At 42.0% G+C, this 13,257-nt stretch overlaps 2 long non-coding RNA genes across 2 annotated transcripts; one reads left to right on the forward strand and one right to left on the reverse strand.

The window, feature by feature from the left end:
- The first annotated feature begins 3,133 nt into the window (after positions 1-3,133).
- LOC138128826 (uncharacterized) lies at positions 3,134-5,983 on the forward strand. Its single transcript, XR_011158928.1, has 2 exons — positions 3,134-5,212; positions 5,261-5,983. It is a non-coding gene; the product is annotated as an uncharacterized lncRNA (long non-coding RNA).
- A 3,031-nt stretch (positions 5,984-9,014) lies between these two features.
- LOC138128825 (uncharacterized) lies at positions 9,015-10,659 on the reverse strand. Its single transcript, XR_011158927.1, has 3 exons — positions 9,623-10,659; positions 9,211-9,358; positions 9,015-9,150 (listed from the first exon to the last, which is right to left on the reverse strand). It is a non-coding gene; the product is annotated as an uncharacterized lncRNA (long non-coding RNA).
- Positions 10,660-13,257: the final 2,598 nt, after the last annotated feature.

Genomic DNA, 13,257 nt, shown 5'->3' on the forward strand with positions numbered 1-13,257 from the left:
GTCCTTGAAAACAAGGAGGGGGAAACTGCCAGTGAAAAGGCCTACAGGCATCTACGGGCACTGGTCAGAGAAGCGGAACGCCTTGGAAGAGGACAGCTGGCAGTGGTCCGCTTGGAAGGCACAAATGAGCTTCTCCAACAAAAGATGTTGGAGTGTCTGACCGCGCATAGCGGCTTGCAAATTGAATTGTGCGTGCCGTCGTACGCCTCAAGACTGGGTGGAAAAGAGGCTCCCTCTACGGCAGGAACTACGAAAGAGGGTAAACAGTGGCGATACCCACGGCCGCGGCGACCTAGAACGGAAACTCTGGTGGTCAAAGCAAAGGAAAACAATGCAGACATCGAGGAAGTCATCAGACAGATGAAGTCTAAGGTGGACATCGCCAAGGTGGACGTCCAGGTGAAATCATTGGTCGGAGGGCGAAATGGGAAAATTGCAATAAAACTGGCACCCGCAAGGGGCACGGCTGCTCCAAAGCTGAGGAAAGCAATTTTGGAGGCGATGGGGAACACTGTCAACGCGGAAGTTGTGTCAAACAGGAAGCTGACAGTGCGAGACCTAGATCAAACGATCACCGAACAGGAGATAAGGGAGGCAGTTAATGCGGCGGTTGGGAGCCCGGATCGCAGCACAGAGGCAATTCAGGTCAGCGGCCTGAAGAAGCCACAAGGGGGGATGGCGGGCATGGCGACCCTGCACCTCTCGGACACGGATGCAGACAAACTCTTAGAAAGAGGAAAGGTCCGCACTGGATGGAACCAATGTCGCGTGCAGGAAATCGTGGGACCGGTGAAGTGTTTTCACTGCTTGCAGTTTGGACACATCGCAAGCAGGTGCGCAGCAGAGCGAAAACTCGCCGCCGGAACCTGTTTCCGCTGCGGAAAGGAGGGCCATCTGTTACGTCTGTAAGGTCTACGGGCACCGAGGAGACCGGGCAACTTGTCCCGAATACAGGAAGGCGATTGAGGCAACGAGCGAGAGCAGGAGACCTCGTAAAGCTTCAGCATGAGGTTTCTGCAGTTAAATGCTAATAGGAGCCGAGCCGTCCACTGGCTCGTCGACCAACTGGCGAGAGAGCGAGACACCTCGGTACTACTAATGAGCGAGCCCAACATCAGGCAAGCAAGGACCCCGGGATGGGGTACTCCAATGAGGAAATGGGGGAAGGGCAGAGGCTTTGTTTGGGCCCAAGTGACATCCTGCACCGTTTTCAGCTGTTACATCTCCCCCAACATCACCACAGGGGAGTGCGAGAGGCACCTGGACGACCTTGCAAGCTGCGTGCGGACGGAAGGAGGACCGGTGATGGTAGCCGGGGATTTCAACGCCAAGGCTTTCATGTGGGGTTCTGCGGTGGAAGACGCCAAGGGGCGCATGCTGGCGGACTGGGCCGCAGCGATGAACCTGGTCGCCATGAACCGAGGAGAGCCCACGTTCAAGAGGGGAGGAAGCAGGTCGGTTCTAGACGTTACATTTTGTTCGCCCGACATCGCCAGGCGCATACAGGGATGGCACGTGATGGAAGCCGGGATGACTACCAGCGACCACCTGCCCATCGAATTCACGATCAGGGCTTCCCACAGTTTACCGGAGGTCGGACGTCCAGCGCGTGGATGGAGATGGACCGACAGCAAAAAGGACGAGCTGGCCGCGCTGTTGAGGAGGGAACTCGAACATCTCAGCTCTCCTTCCGTGGCTGATTTGCAGCACCGGATAGAGGAGCTGTGTGACAGGGTCCTCCCAAAAAGGGGATCCCTTCGAAGCACCACGAGGGCTGTCTTTTGGTGGACCGGCGAGGTGGCCTCCAGCTAAAGGAACTACCTGAGAGGGAGAAGACAGTTGGCAAGGGCCCGAAGAAGCGCAACGCTGCGCCAGCGAGAGGACATCATCCGGGAACTGGAGCGAAACTGTGCCCAAGCAAAAACGCGAGTGAAACAGGAAATTCGGGCTGCGAAGGCAAGGGCATGGGACCGGCTGCGGGAAACCACTGAGAACAATCCTTGGGGCAAAGGGTACAAAATCGCGACGGGGAAACTCGGGAGAAGAACACCTCTCAGCCTAGAGGAACGGAGGGAGGCGGTCGCGAGGCTCTTTCCTACCAGACCACTGGTGGAGTGGACGACGCCCGAGGGAGGGGACTTGGAACTGTTCACGGCCGACGAACTGCGGACGGCGGCGGCAAAATTAAGACCGGGAAAAGCGCCGGGTCCTGATGGTATCCCGCCGGAGGTGATCCGACTGATGGTGGAGGTCGCTCCTGAAATTGTTCTTACCACAATGAATGGGCTCTTCGCGTCGGCACGATTCCCGGAAACGTGGAAGAAGGCAAAGCTGGTTTTAATCCCGAAGGCGGGATCTGGAGACAGGACCAAGCTGAGACCCATCTGCCTACCTGACTGCTTGGGCAAGCTCTACGAGCACCTCATTAAAACGAGGTTGCTCGAGGAATTGGAAAAACGGGGCGGTCTGTCGGACTGGCAGTTCGGCTTCCGGGAGGGCAGGTCCACAATCCACGCGACCAGAGAGGTTTTAAAGTTCGCGCAGATGGCGAACAGCGGTTCCTGGGGAAGGAAGGACTACTGCGCCCTAACCACGGTTGACGTGGCCAACGCCTCTAACTCGGCATCGTGGGAGGGAATCGTGTTCGCACTGCGTCAGAAAAACATGCCACCGTGGACGATCGCCATAGTACAAGATTACTTCCGCGATCGGATTGTGGAGGATGGGGATTTGCAAATAAGAGTCTCCTGCGAGGTTCCACAGGGATCGGTCCTCGGTCCGACCCTGTGCAACCTCCTGTACGACGGTGTTTTGCGCATCGAGATGCCCCTTGTGACGAGGCTAATAGCCTTCGCTGACGATCTTCCCATCCTCACCATGGGAAGGACGGAAGAGGACCTCGTCCGCACGACGGAAGGCGCCCTGAATAACGTGGCGAAATGGATGGGAGAAAATTCTCTGCGACTGGAGCCTTCGAAAACCGAGGCCGTGCTCCTGATCGGGAGAAGAAGGCCAGGCCCCATCAGTTTTCGACTGGGGAATGGAACAGTTCAGCCACAGAGCGACCTGAAGTACCTGGGAGTCGTGCTGGATCAGCAGATGACCTTCTCCAAACACGTATTGCAAGCGGCCGCGAAAGCGGAGAAAACTGCGGCGATGTTGGCAAGGCTGATGCCCAACTTGGGAGGACCCTCTTCTGCCCGAAGACTCCTACTGACAACGGTCACCACCTCGGTCCTGTTGTATGGAGCCGAGATATAGGCGGACGACCCCATGTATGCGAAGGATGTCCGAGTCCTGATAGGAGTGCAAAGGAGGGCGCTCATCAGGGTGATTGCCGCCTATAGGACCATCTCGGCGGAGGCGGCGCAAGTAATCGGAGAGAGCCCTCCTTTGGAAAGGAAAGGAGACAGGGCTAACCAGGGCGGAGGCAAGGAGAAAGACTGAAAGAGAATGGCAGAGGAGATGGACCACCGGGGAAAAGGCGGCGTGGACGAGGGAATTGATTCCGGAGATCCAGAAGTGGACAGGGCGGGAGCATGGAAACGTCGACTTCCACTTGACCCAGGTGCTTTCGGGCCACGGCTGTTTTTCCTCCTACCTCAAGAGGATCGGCAAGAGTGTCACCGACAAATGTTGGTACTGCGACGAGCGGGATGACGCCGAACACACCCTGTTTCGTTGTCCACAATGGGACGGCAACAGACTGCTGGCAATGAGGAGGACAGCCGAGTGGCCCGAAAAAGAAAACCTCATCGATGTTATGGTAAAGTCCAAAGAGGGCTGGGAAGCCATTGCGGAGATGGTAAGGCACATTATCAAACAAAAGGAAGCCGACGAGAGGAGGCGCGAGGCCGGACTCAGTCTGGATGAGTAGAAAAAACCGCCATCCCGAGGTTATGCCTGATGGGCTAAAAACCGGGGTGGGCCGACGGTCACCGAGGAGGGGTTTTTAGTGGGTAGACTCGCCCCGACCACCATGGCGAGGAGTCCCACACTCCCCAGGGCAACTTGGTGTCCTGGGGGTTGTACGTAATGTATTTTCCCCTCCTCCCGAAAAAAAAAAGGTCGGGTCAGGTCTTTATGGTAAATTCACATTTAATTGAAGTCAACTGACAATTAAATTTTATCGACATTTATCGTTTTTGTTACTTTGGTACTTTGGCAACATGGATTTTTGGCAACAACAACTTCAGCGTCCTCTTCCGGCCTGTGGACGGTGCGCACAAGCCAAGGCGCAAACCAAGGACACAATTAATGCACCCACCACGACCTAGTCTATTAGAGACTACATTAAAAAGCACAGGGGAGGTTCAGGGCGCCAACAGAATAGATTTGGTAACTTACTAAAATTTTCAGTGATATTCTGTTGGTACATGGTACTGGTACAGCCATGCTTTTTAAAATTTTTGCCATTACGCCATTATGCTGTTTTGCTACTTGACAAGAGTTCACACTCGTGTAAAGTGTTCGCAATTTATAGCTAAAAACGATTTCTGGACCGCTAATTTGATATTCGCTGTCTCATAGCCATCAATCTGCTTGTTGCAGATTTATTTCTTTATTTATGTATTAATTTTTATACGTTTTATTATCTTTATTACAAGTGCTTACAGTTAGGTATTGCTTGAAGACAAAAGAAATGGATCATTTTCCAGAAGGAGCTTCGGGGACGTGCCCCCTTTGTTCTAAAAGTTTTGCCAGCACCAAATTGAAGAACAGGCATATTAAGAGAGTACATCACACATTTGTGGAGACGCAGGAAAATTTAAGGAAACATCTTGTAGTGACCCAGTTTAAAAATTTAAATTTTAATTCCCGGTACCGCCACGAGAGCGCGCCAAATGTGAAGGTACTAATATAGTACCTTAAGGTACTAGCGGCTAGATTAGGAACTAAGGGATGGGGTTGGCGACACAGACCATCAACAGAATTAAGACTTTCAAAACCCGTATAAAACATGGGAGACACTGACAACACTAGCGCTGCTCTAGCGTTAGGCCAAACTAAATTACCGAATTTACTCGTTAATCCGATCGGGAATTTCCGTTTAAAAAGAAGATTGATTTGAATATTAATTAATAATGTCATCAGTAATTTTGAATTTTCTAATTTCTGTCAAGGTTTAGTCAATAAATTTTATAAATTGTTCTACAAAATAAATTACTCCAAACCAGTCTCTTGAGATAATTTTTCGTTATCTCTTTATTTGGTAAGTTATCTTTTTCTTTTTGAAAAAGTACGAAATATGGTTTTTCAGATCGCAATTTTTATTTTATTTATTTGGATATGGGAAAAATTAAACATAAATGCTTTGTAAACAACAAGATCGGCGATAAAAAATAAACATTTTAAATATCTAAAATTAGAAGAACAAAGGAAACGATGGATAGAAGCTTTAGGTAAATGTTGCACCACCCTTCAAAACAGATAATGCCTTTATTTGCGAGAAACATTTTAGCAACAATTTCTTTACTCAAAAAACAAAACTCCATAAATACGCCCTGCCGTCGATTTTTCTTCGTGAAGACAAACAAACTTCAATAAATAATGTTAGACCAGCTGAACAAATTGAAAATTCTAGGATTACTGAAAATCCCACTGTAGAGAATCTAATCCTTCCTGTTATGCCCAAGGCCCAAAATAGACACCCAACAAAATCTTCTAGTGTGTTGCAAGTACTTGAATGCAAGAAAGTTAGTAGTCGTACTTCAAAAGGTAGAAACATTTATTATATGGACCGATATCAGCGAAAAACAATTTCAAAATTAAAAAATCTTTTGCACGATTCTAAAATTATCTCCAGAAATTTTAGAAGTTAACGCAAGATCAAATTATTGAACTAGATCTACCCTTCAATTCAGTTTCACTCGCCTTAAACTAGCCCACTCATGCCCAAAAAATCCCAATTTATACACAAACTCGTTTAATGAACTACTAATTTGTTGTATATGTTAGAATTTGTATTAAAATGTTTAATACTTATTTAGTCGTTTCTATTTTTTTTTAATAAGTATCAATTTAAATCAAATTGAAAAAAAAAAATAGGCAACTAGGTATACAGAAAGTCAGATATGCAACTTGTTATACATTAGTTTGGCCTAACGCTCGGGCAGCGCCACTTGAGCGCGTCCCCGAAAATGTAATCCCACTTGACAGTCTTACTATAGTTTAATTGTCTGTGGTTGGCGACGCTGTTGAAAAGCGGAAATATAGCGGGGGTAAAAACGGGCTCGCGCGGGCGGTTGAAGGGGGTAGGTCACTTTTGTTTAGTTTTTCGAAACGAACACACCTTGCGAAAAAGCGATCCAATATTCCAAAAAGCTGTAAGTTAAATCTGAACCAATTACACTACCGTTCCGAGTAGATATTTTGTGTCCCCGTGAGGAATTCGACGTTTTTAATTCACCTGGGTAATTTATCCCACTTTCGTTGCCTTTTTTTTGTGTTTTGTTTTTGGGACCAGGACCACGTGGTAAGGGTATGTTGTAGATTTCATTTGTTGCATGCTGTTTCTTTAAGAAGCGTCCATTTGTTAATTTTTAAGCGTTATCCCTAAGTTTCTCCCGGGAGGTTTATTTTTGGCAATCTGTTAATTTCGAAAATGAGTAGCCGTCGTCCGGACCGCGTGCATCCAATTTTGTTTTTCTTTCACTAACATTTTCTAACGGCACTCGACCCGCCATATTTTTGTTTAGTATTGCCAGCGAGTATTGTATTCCTTTTTTAAAGCGTTTTTATTTTATCGTTATTCAACTTCGCGTTTTGTTCTCTTTTATTTTCTCATTGTTTAATGTTGCGTTTTGTTTTGCTTATGTTATCCTTGTTTAATGTTGCGTTTTGTTTTTCTTATTTTATCATTGTTTAATGTTGCGCTTTGTTTTGCTGGATTTTCTCATCGTTTAATGTTACGCTTTGTTCGATTGAATTAAACTCGGGTTTTTTCTTTGTGTTGTTGCTAGTTGCTAGATTTCGGAAAAGTTAAAGTAAAATGTTGTAAGTGCGCCGCCATGGGAGCTAGGTGACAATCAGGAAGTCGTGGGGTTGTTTAGTAAATTTCTGTGGAAGCTACGGTTATTTAGAGCCGTTAGCGGGGGCGGACCTTAGTCTTTGCGGGAGCGGCGTCGGGATGTTTTCGTGAAGCTTCCGTCGACGGTTATAGAGACTTCGGGGTTTTGTCCGGAAACGGTTGGTTGGGGACGGCGGACCTAGGTCTTTGCGGATGCGGTCTAGGAATGCTAATCGTACGACCCCGAAACGCTCTGTCACTCTTGCTTGGTCGGTGAAATAGTCTGACGTTCATTAATACCCCGAATATTTATAAACGTCGCTTGATTTCAAGATGATTCAGATTATTCTTCTGAGTCCCCTCGCGGCCGAAAGTTTGTTACCTCCAGCTCTAAGCTCCCGTCAGCGTACCTCGACCGCGTAGTTCCAAATTAAACATTGTTTTGTCATTAATCGAATTGTAAAATATGAGTAATACTTGGGATACGGTTTTTGAAGAGGGTTTTTCATCCGTCCCTGTCTGTAATAACTGCACCATAATTTGTTTACTTGTTTTGCAAGCTTTAACTGTCATTTGTCTGTCATGTGCCCGTTTTTCTGTTATTTTAAATATTGTTGCATCCATCTTGTTGTTTATCTTTGTGAGGTACTCAACTAGTTAATTTCTTGTATTTCGTTAAACTTAATTTCTGTCCTTTGTATTCGTTTCAATTTCTTTTTCATCAAAGTTATTACAGGCATTTTTAATAAAAGGTATTTTGCGTCCCTCACATGTGTGTTTTATTTGCGGCACTCTTCCAACTGGAACCCTCATCGTTTGCATTCCGAACCTTTTTCCGCCAAAAGAAAATCACAACGTAGGGCTCCTCCGATTCGATGACGATCACGACCACATTTGTTAGCGTTTTGCGCAGGTTCAAATATTTGACGGAAAAAGTAATGTATTCAAATCATTACAATCTTGAAGAAAAACATGAGGTAAGTATTGAAAACTTATCACTCCAATTTTCTAGTAGTTAGGAGTATGAAATGTGGAAGAATATTAAAAAAATTGAGACAAATTATGCAAAGAACAGAGGACTTAATAATAATGGTCATAAAGAGATTCACTATGAATGCAACAGAAGCGACATAAAAGGTAAAAATAAAAAAAACAATCTACATGATTATGAGGTATTTTTTAAGGATTTAAAAGCAAGGCAAGAGGACGGGGAAGTCTGGTGGGACTATAAAAATGAGAGGAGTGTGCCCTTTCAGGTTAATTGTTAAAATTTATGACAATGGTAAAGCTAATTTGTATGAGTAGGTATTTATTAAAAACTTTGATTAACATAATTGTGCTATTAGGAGGTAAAGTGACTGTAAACTTTTGGACAACACATGTTGGTCATGATGAAGAGGAACTACCAAGCAAACATCTGTCAACATTGGAGAAGACAATTGTTGTAGAGAAATTAAAGTCTGGGGTGCCAGTGGATAGAATTTTGGAAGATGCAAGGAAATTGAACACACCAAAAATTGAAAGATACAATCTATTTTTTTTTTACTAAGTAGGATGGATGTCACTTATTTATTGAGAAAACACAATGTTGAGAAGAAGAGGGATAAAGATGGGTAATTGTTCACTTTAACTACTTCTGGAATTTTCGCGTTTTTTCTGGCTAGACAACCTCAGGGCGTCTTCCTAGATCGTTTCCCACTATTCAAACCTTGTGCAAATGCCTTTTTTTTCTCTCTTGTTGTGTTTCAAGGTCGCGCCAACGCCAATGTTAGTATAACTAAAGGGTAAGGAAAATTCATTTGCATTGGCCACCAGCGAACGAATGACTATAACTACTAATATAACATGTTTTTTTTTAATAAAATTTATTGTAATCTGGAAGCATTGTATATTTAATTTTTGCGCGATTGTACTCTATTTGGTTGTTTACCACGTCTGTTTCCAAGATGGTAAGCTCTGTTTACTCGTTGCTAACGATAAACTCGATGGTAAGTAATTTTTGGTGTTCTAGAACGGTAAGTAAAGTTTATTCAAAATTAATCGATTATTATAATAATTTTTATGTAGACGGAAGTTGAAGACAAGATGTGGGGGCACTTTCTGGAAACTCATAAAGCTCTTGTAGTCGGCTTTCCTTGGCGCTGCAATGAAATAGCATTAGCAAACTTGCCGCGACATTGGCATTGTCAAAATTTTCATACCCCGCATTTTCCTTGTCTTCTTGATTAGGTACACATTGAGGTTGTTGGTTTCGAAAATAATTCTTCATTTATGTAGACGGAAGTTGAAGACAAGATGTTAGCACTTTCTGGAAACTCACACGGCTCTTGTGGTCGGCATTCCTTGCCGCTGCAATGAAATAATATTAGTGAACTTGCCGCGAAATAAAAATTTGTTACACAGTCTAGGACTGGTTTACAAATCTATGAGGGGCATGATGACCAACTCAATAGACCGGGACCAATGGCTTAACGTGACTTCCGAATCACGAGACAGAATATAGCCCTTTTTTTTTAATTTCGCCCTGGGTCGGAATCGAACCCGCGACCCTCGCGTCCCTGAGCCGAAACGGACTCCCTTAGGCTATATTCTGCCTATTCAAAATTTTCATACCACAAATTTTCCTTGTCTTCTTAATTACACGTTGAGGTCGTTAGTTTCAAAAATTCTTTATTTGTGACGCACCCCACATTCAAAGTTTCTTCTACAATATCCACTTCGTTTTCGGAATCACTAATATCACTCATTTTACTGCTTGTTTTTCAACTCAACTGGCGATATTTGCGCACAAAAACTGCAATGGCGGTAGTTGTTTGCAGATTGCCTTAGAAATGCGATACAAAAATCGACATAGTGGCAACACGATGCAACACGAACGTTAATGACAATGTACCGATCTCAGACAATTTTGGAGTCGTCGCAAGCTCCTCCTCCAAACAATTGTCTTCGATCCGTACATTGTCATTACCGTTCTTTATACTTAATATACTATAATGTATGTATCATATTATGAATGTTGTATTTATGTAGTAACTCTAATAAGTTTCTTGTAGGTTCTTCTTTATGAGCATTAATCGAACCTACTGATAAATATCACAAATATCAAAATATACTCGTTTTATTCCACTTTCCCTATTAGCTCAATCATTTTAAAATTTAAAGATAAGATGATGAGATGTAAATATTTGAATTTATACTATTAAAAGACCTGTTAATCGTAAAAAAAAGAAAGGAAAATACGGGGTCGTTATAAATTATTGTACCATCGTAAGTGGCTGTGCGCTATGCTTTAGGTGCGCCGCTGCGCCCACTAGTTGTTACAAACATTTATAATGACCCCGTATAATGAAGTATGTATGACAACTTAACATTTAAATTTACCGGTTATTACCGACGCATGCGCGTACTGACCGTCCCCTGTGCTTTTTAATGTAGTCTCTGTATTAGTCTGTATTAGTCTCTGTATTAGAACCGGCCTGTTCAAAAGTGTAATTTGAGTGATCCCCGCAGAGCGCTAGTTTACGGGCGCTTTTTGTCACCGAGAGTTTGTCTCGTTCAAATGACATTCGAATTTAAAATCAAAAATACAAAAATACAATTGTATTCAGTATTGTTTTAGAAAGAAAATATGAACTTATATATATACAGTGAGCGGCAAAAGTATGGAATAAATTCATTAAAAATTAAACAAAATTTTTTTCAAAAAAATCTTTGGACAGGTCAATTTTAATTTATAAAAATACATATTTTAATACAAAATAAGATTCCAAGCAGTCATTTGTTTTCGAGTTATGACGTCATCGACAGTTTTTTTAAATGGAAACCCCCTATTTTTTTTCTTGATTCTGATAGCCCTTTTAATTGTCTAAACGTCAGTATAAAAATTTTGTTACCTTACATAAGGAAATTTTTGAGAAAAAAAATAATAAAGTTGGAAAAAATTAATTTTATAACAAACAAAAACAAGTCAAAAACTGTGTTACTAAGTACTTAAAATTATGGAATTAAATGTTCGAATTGCCATCCCCCAGCTTGTTGACAATAAGCAAGTTTATGAAGAAATTTCCCCTGTTTTAGTTTTATCTAGTTTTATGCCCGCACCCAATCAAAATTAAAATTTCTATACGTTGTGTTTCTGTTAAATGAGTAATTTTCGAAAACGTTTTGTAAAACAAATAACACATACGAATGAAATTGACAGTAACATTTGACTGTTTGATTTATCTACTTGATTTTTTTGACTTGTTTTTGTTCATTATAAAATTTATTTTTTCCAACTTTATTATTTTTTTTCTCAAAAATTTCCTTATGTAAGATAACAAAATTTTTATACTGTCTTTTAGACAATTAAAAGGGCTATCAGAATCAAGAAAAAAAATAGGGGGTTTCTATTTAAAAAAACTATCGATGACGTCATAACTCGAAAACAAATGACTGCTTGGAATTTTATTTTCTATTAAAATATGTATTTTTATAAACTAAAATCGACCTGTCCAAAGATTTTTTTGAAAAAAATGTTGTTTAATTTTTAATGAATTTATTCCATACTTTTGCCGCTCACTGTATATATATATATATATAATCAATACCCCTTTTACCATTTGGTGTAGGGGTTCATTATTAATTTTACTTGTTTTATAAGATCTTAAATTATTTAACTGTGGACAAATCCGGACCAGCTTCTTTTGTCTTGCGCTAGCTTTCGCGCTTCTCTCCAATTTAAACCTCGTCTTTCCATAACTTTGGCAACTGTTCCGTTCCAAGACTCGGGGGGCCTTCCTCTTCCTCTTTTGGTATTTATTCTTGCGTCCCATATTCTTATGACTTGCCTTGTATCTGCCATTCTGGTTAGGTGTCCATACCATTTCAATTGATTTTTCTCTATTGTTGTTGTTATTGGTTCTATTCCTAGTTCTTCTCTTATGTCATCATTCCGTTTATGGTCTCTTTTTGTTATTCCTAGTGCTCTCCTGTGGTATTTCATTTCGATTGTTTGTATTCTGTTTTTTTGTCTCTTTGTTATTACCCACGATTCACTTCCAAATGTCAATACTGGACGAAATATTGTTTGATACACAGTCATTTTGGTCTTTCTGCTGATTTCTTTTTTTCCTATGAAAGTTTTGCCTAGTGAATGGTATAGTTTTGTCGCCGCCGATATCCTCTGGTTTATTTCTGTATCTTGTTTCCCCTTGTTGTTTATTGTGACTCCCAAATACTTGAATTCATTGACTTGTTCGATTTTTGTATCTTCAATTTCAATGTCTACAGTTTTCTCGTCTTTTGTTATTACCATTATTTTTGTCTTTGCGATGTTTATTTTCATCTGTTGTTCTTTCAATACTTTGTTCCATGTGTTGAGATTTTCTTGAAGTTTTTTCTCGGTAGAACCAAACACAACAAGATCGTCGGCAAAAGCACATTCAGAGATTTTAACTGTTGCTAATTTGTAGTGTCCGATTTTAACTTGCTTCACTTTTTCTTTGGTCTTTTTGATTATTTCGTCCATCATTATTATGAATAGTAGCGGGCTCAGCACTCCTCCTTGTCTAAGTCCATCTATGGTTATGAATTCCTTTGATCTGTTGTTTTTACTCCTGACATAGTTACGGCTATTTTGATACAAACTTTTTGTAGCTGTTATAAGTTGGGGGTCTATTCCTTTTTTTCCTAAGCATTCCCATACTTTTCCCCTCGGTATCCTGTCGAACGCCTTTTCTAAATCTATGAAGCCTAGATATCATTCTGAGTTCTTCTGAAGTGATTTGTATATGCTCTCTTTAATTGTGAAGACATGGTCTTGGATACTGTGGCCTTTCCTAAAACCGCTTTGTGAATCTGTCATTTGTTCTTCTATTTCTCTTCTAAGTCTTTTTTCAAGTATCCTTTCGTACGTCTTTGCTACTACACTCAAAAGTGTGATACCTCTGTAGTTGTTGCAGTCTAATCTGTCCCCCTTTTTATATATTGGTATCAGTACTCCTATTTCCCAGTCGTGTGGGATTTTGCCTTCAGCCCATGCTTTCCTGAATATCTCCAGTAATATTTGGGTGCCGTTTCCTCCTAAATGTTTTATCATTTCTGGGGTGATTCCATCATGTCCTGCTGCTTTTCCGTTTTTTATACTTTTTATGGCTTCTTGTACTTCTGTTAATGTGATCTCGTTGTCGCTATTTCTCTCGTTATTTATTTCTGCTTTGTTCTTCCTCCCTTCTTTTACTGTTTTTTCTGTTGATTCTCTGTTTGTC

This window comes from Tenebrio molitor, chromosome 4, assembly GCF_963966145.1.
Source record: "Tenebrio molitor chromosome 4, icTenMoli1.1, whole genome shotgun sequence".
NCBI classification, from domain to species: domain Eukaryota; kingdom Metazoa; phylum Arthropoda; class Insecta; order Coleoptera; family Tenebrionidae; genus Tenebrio; species Tenebrio molitor.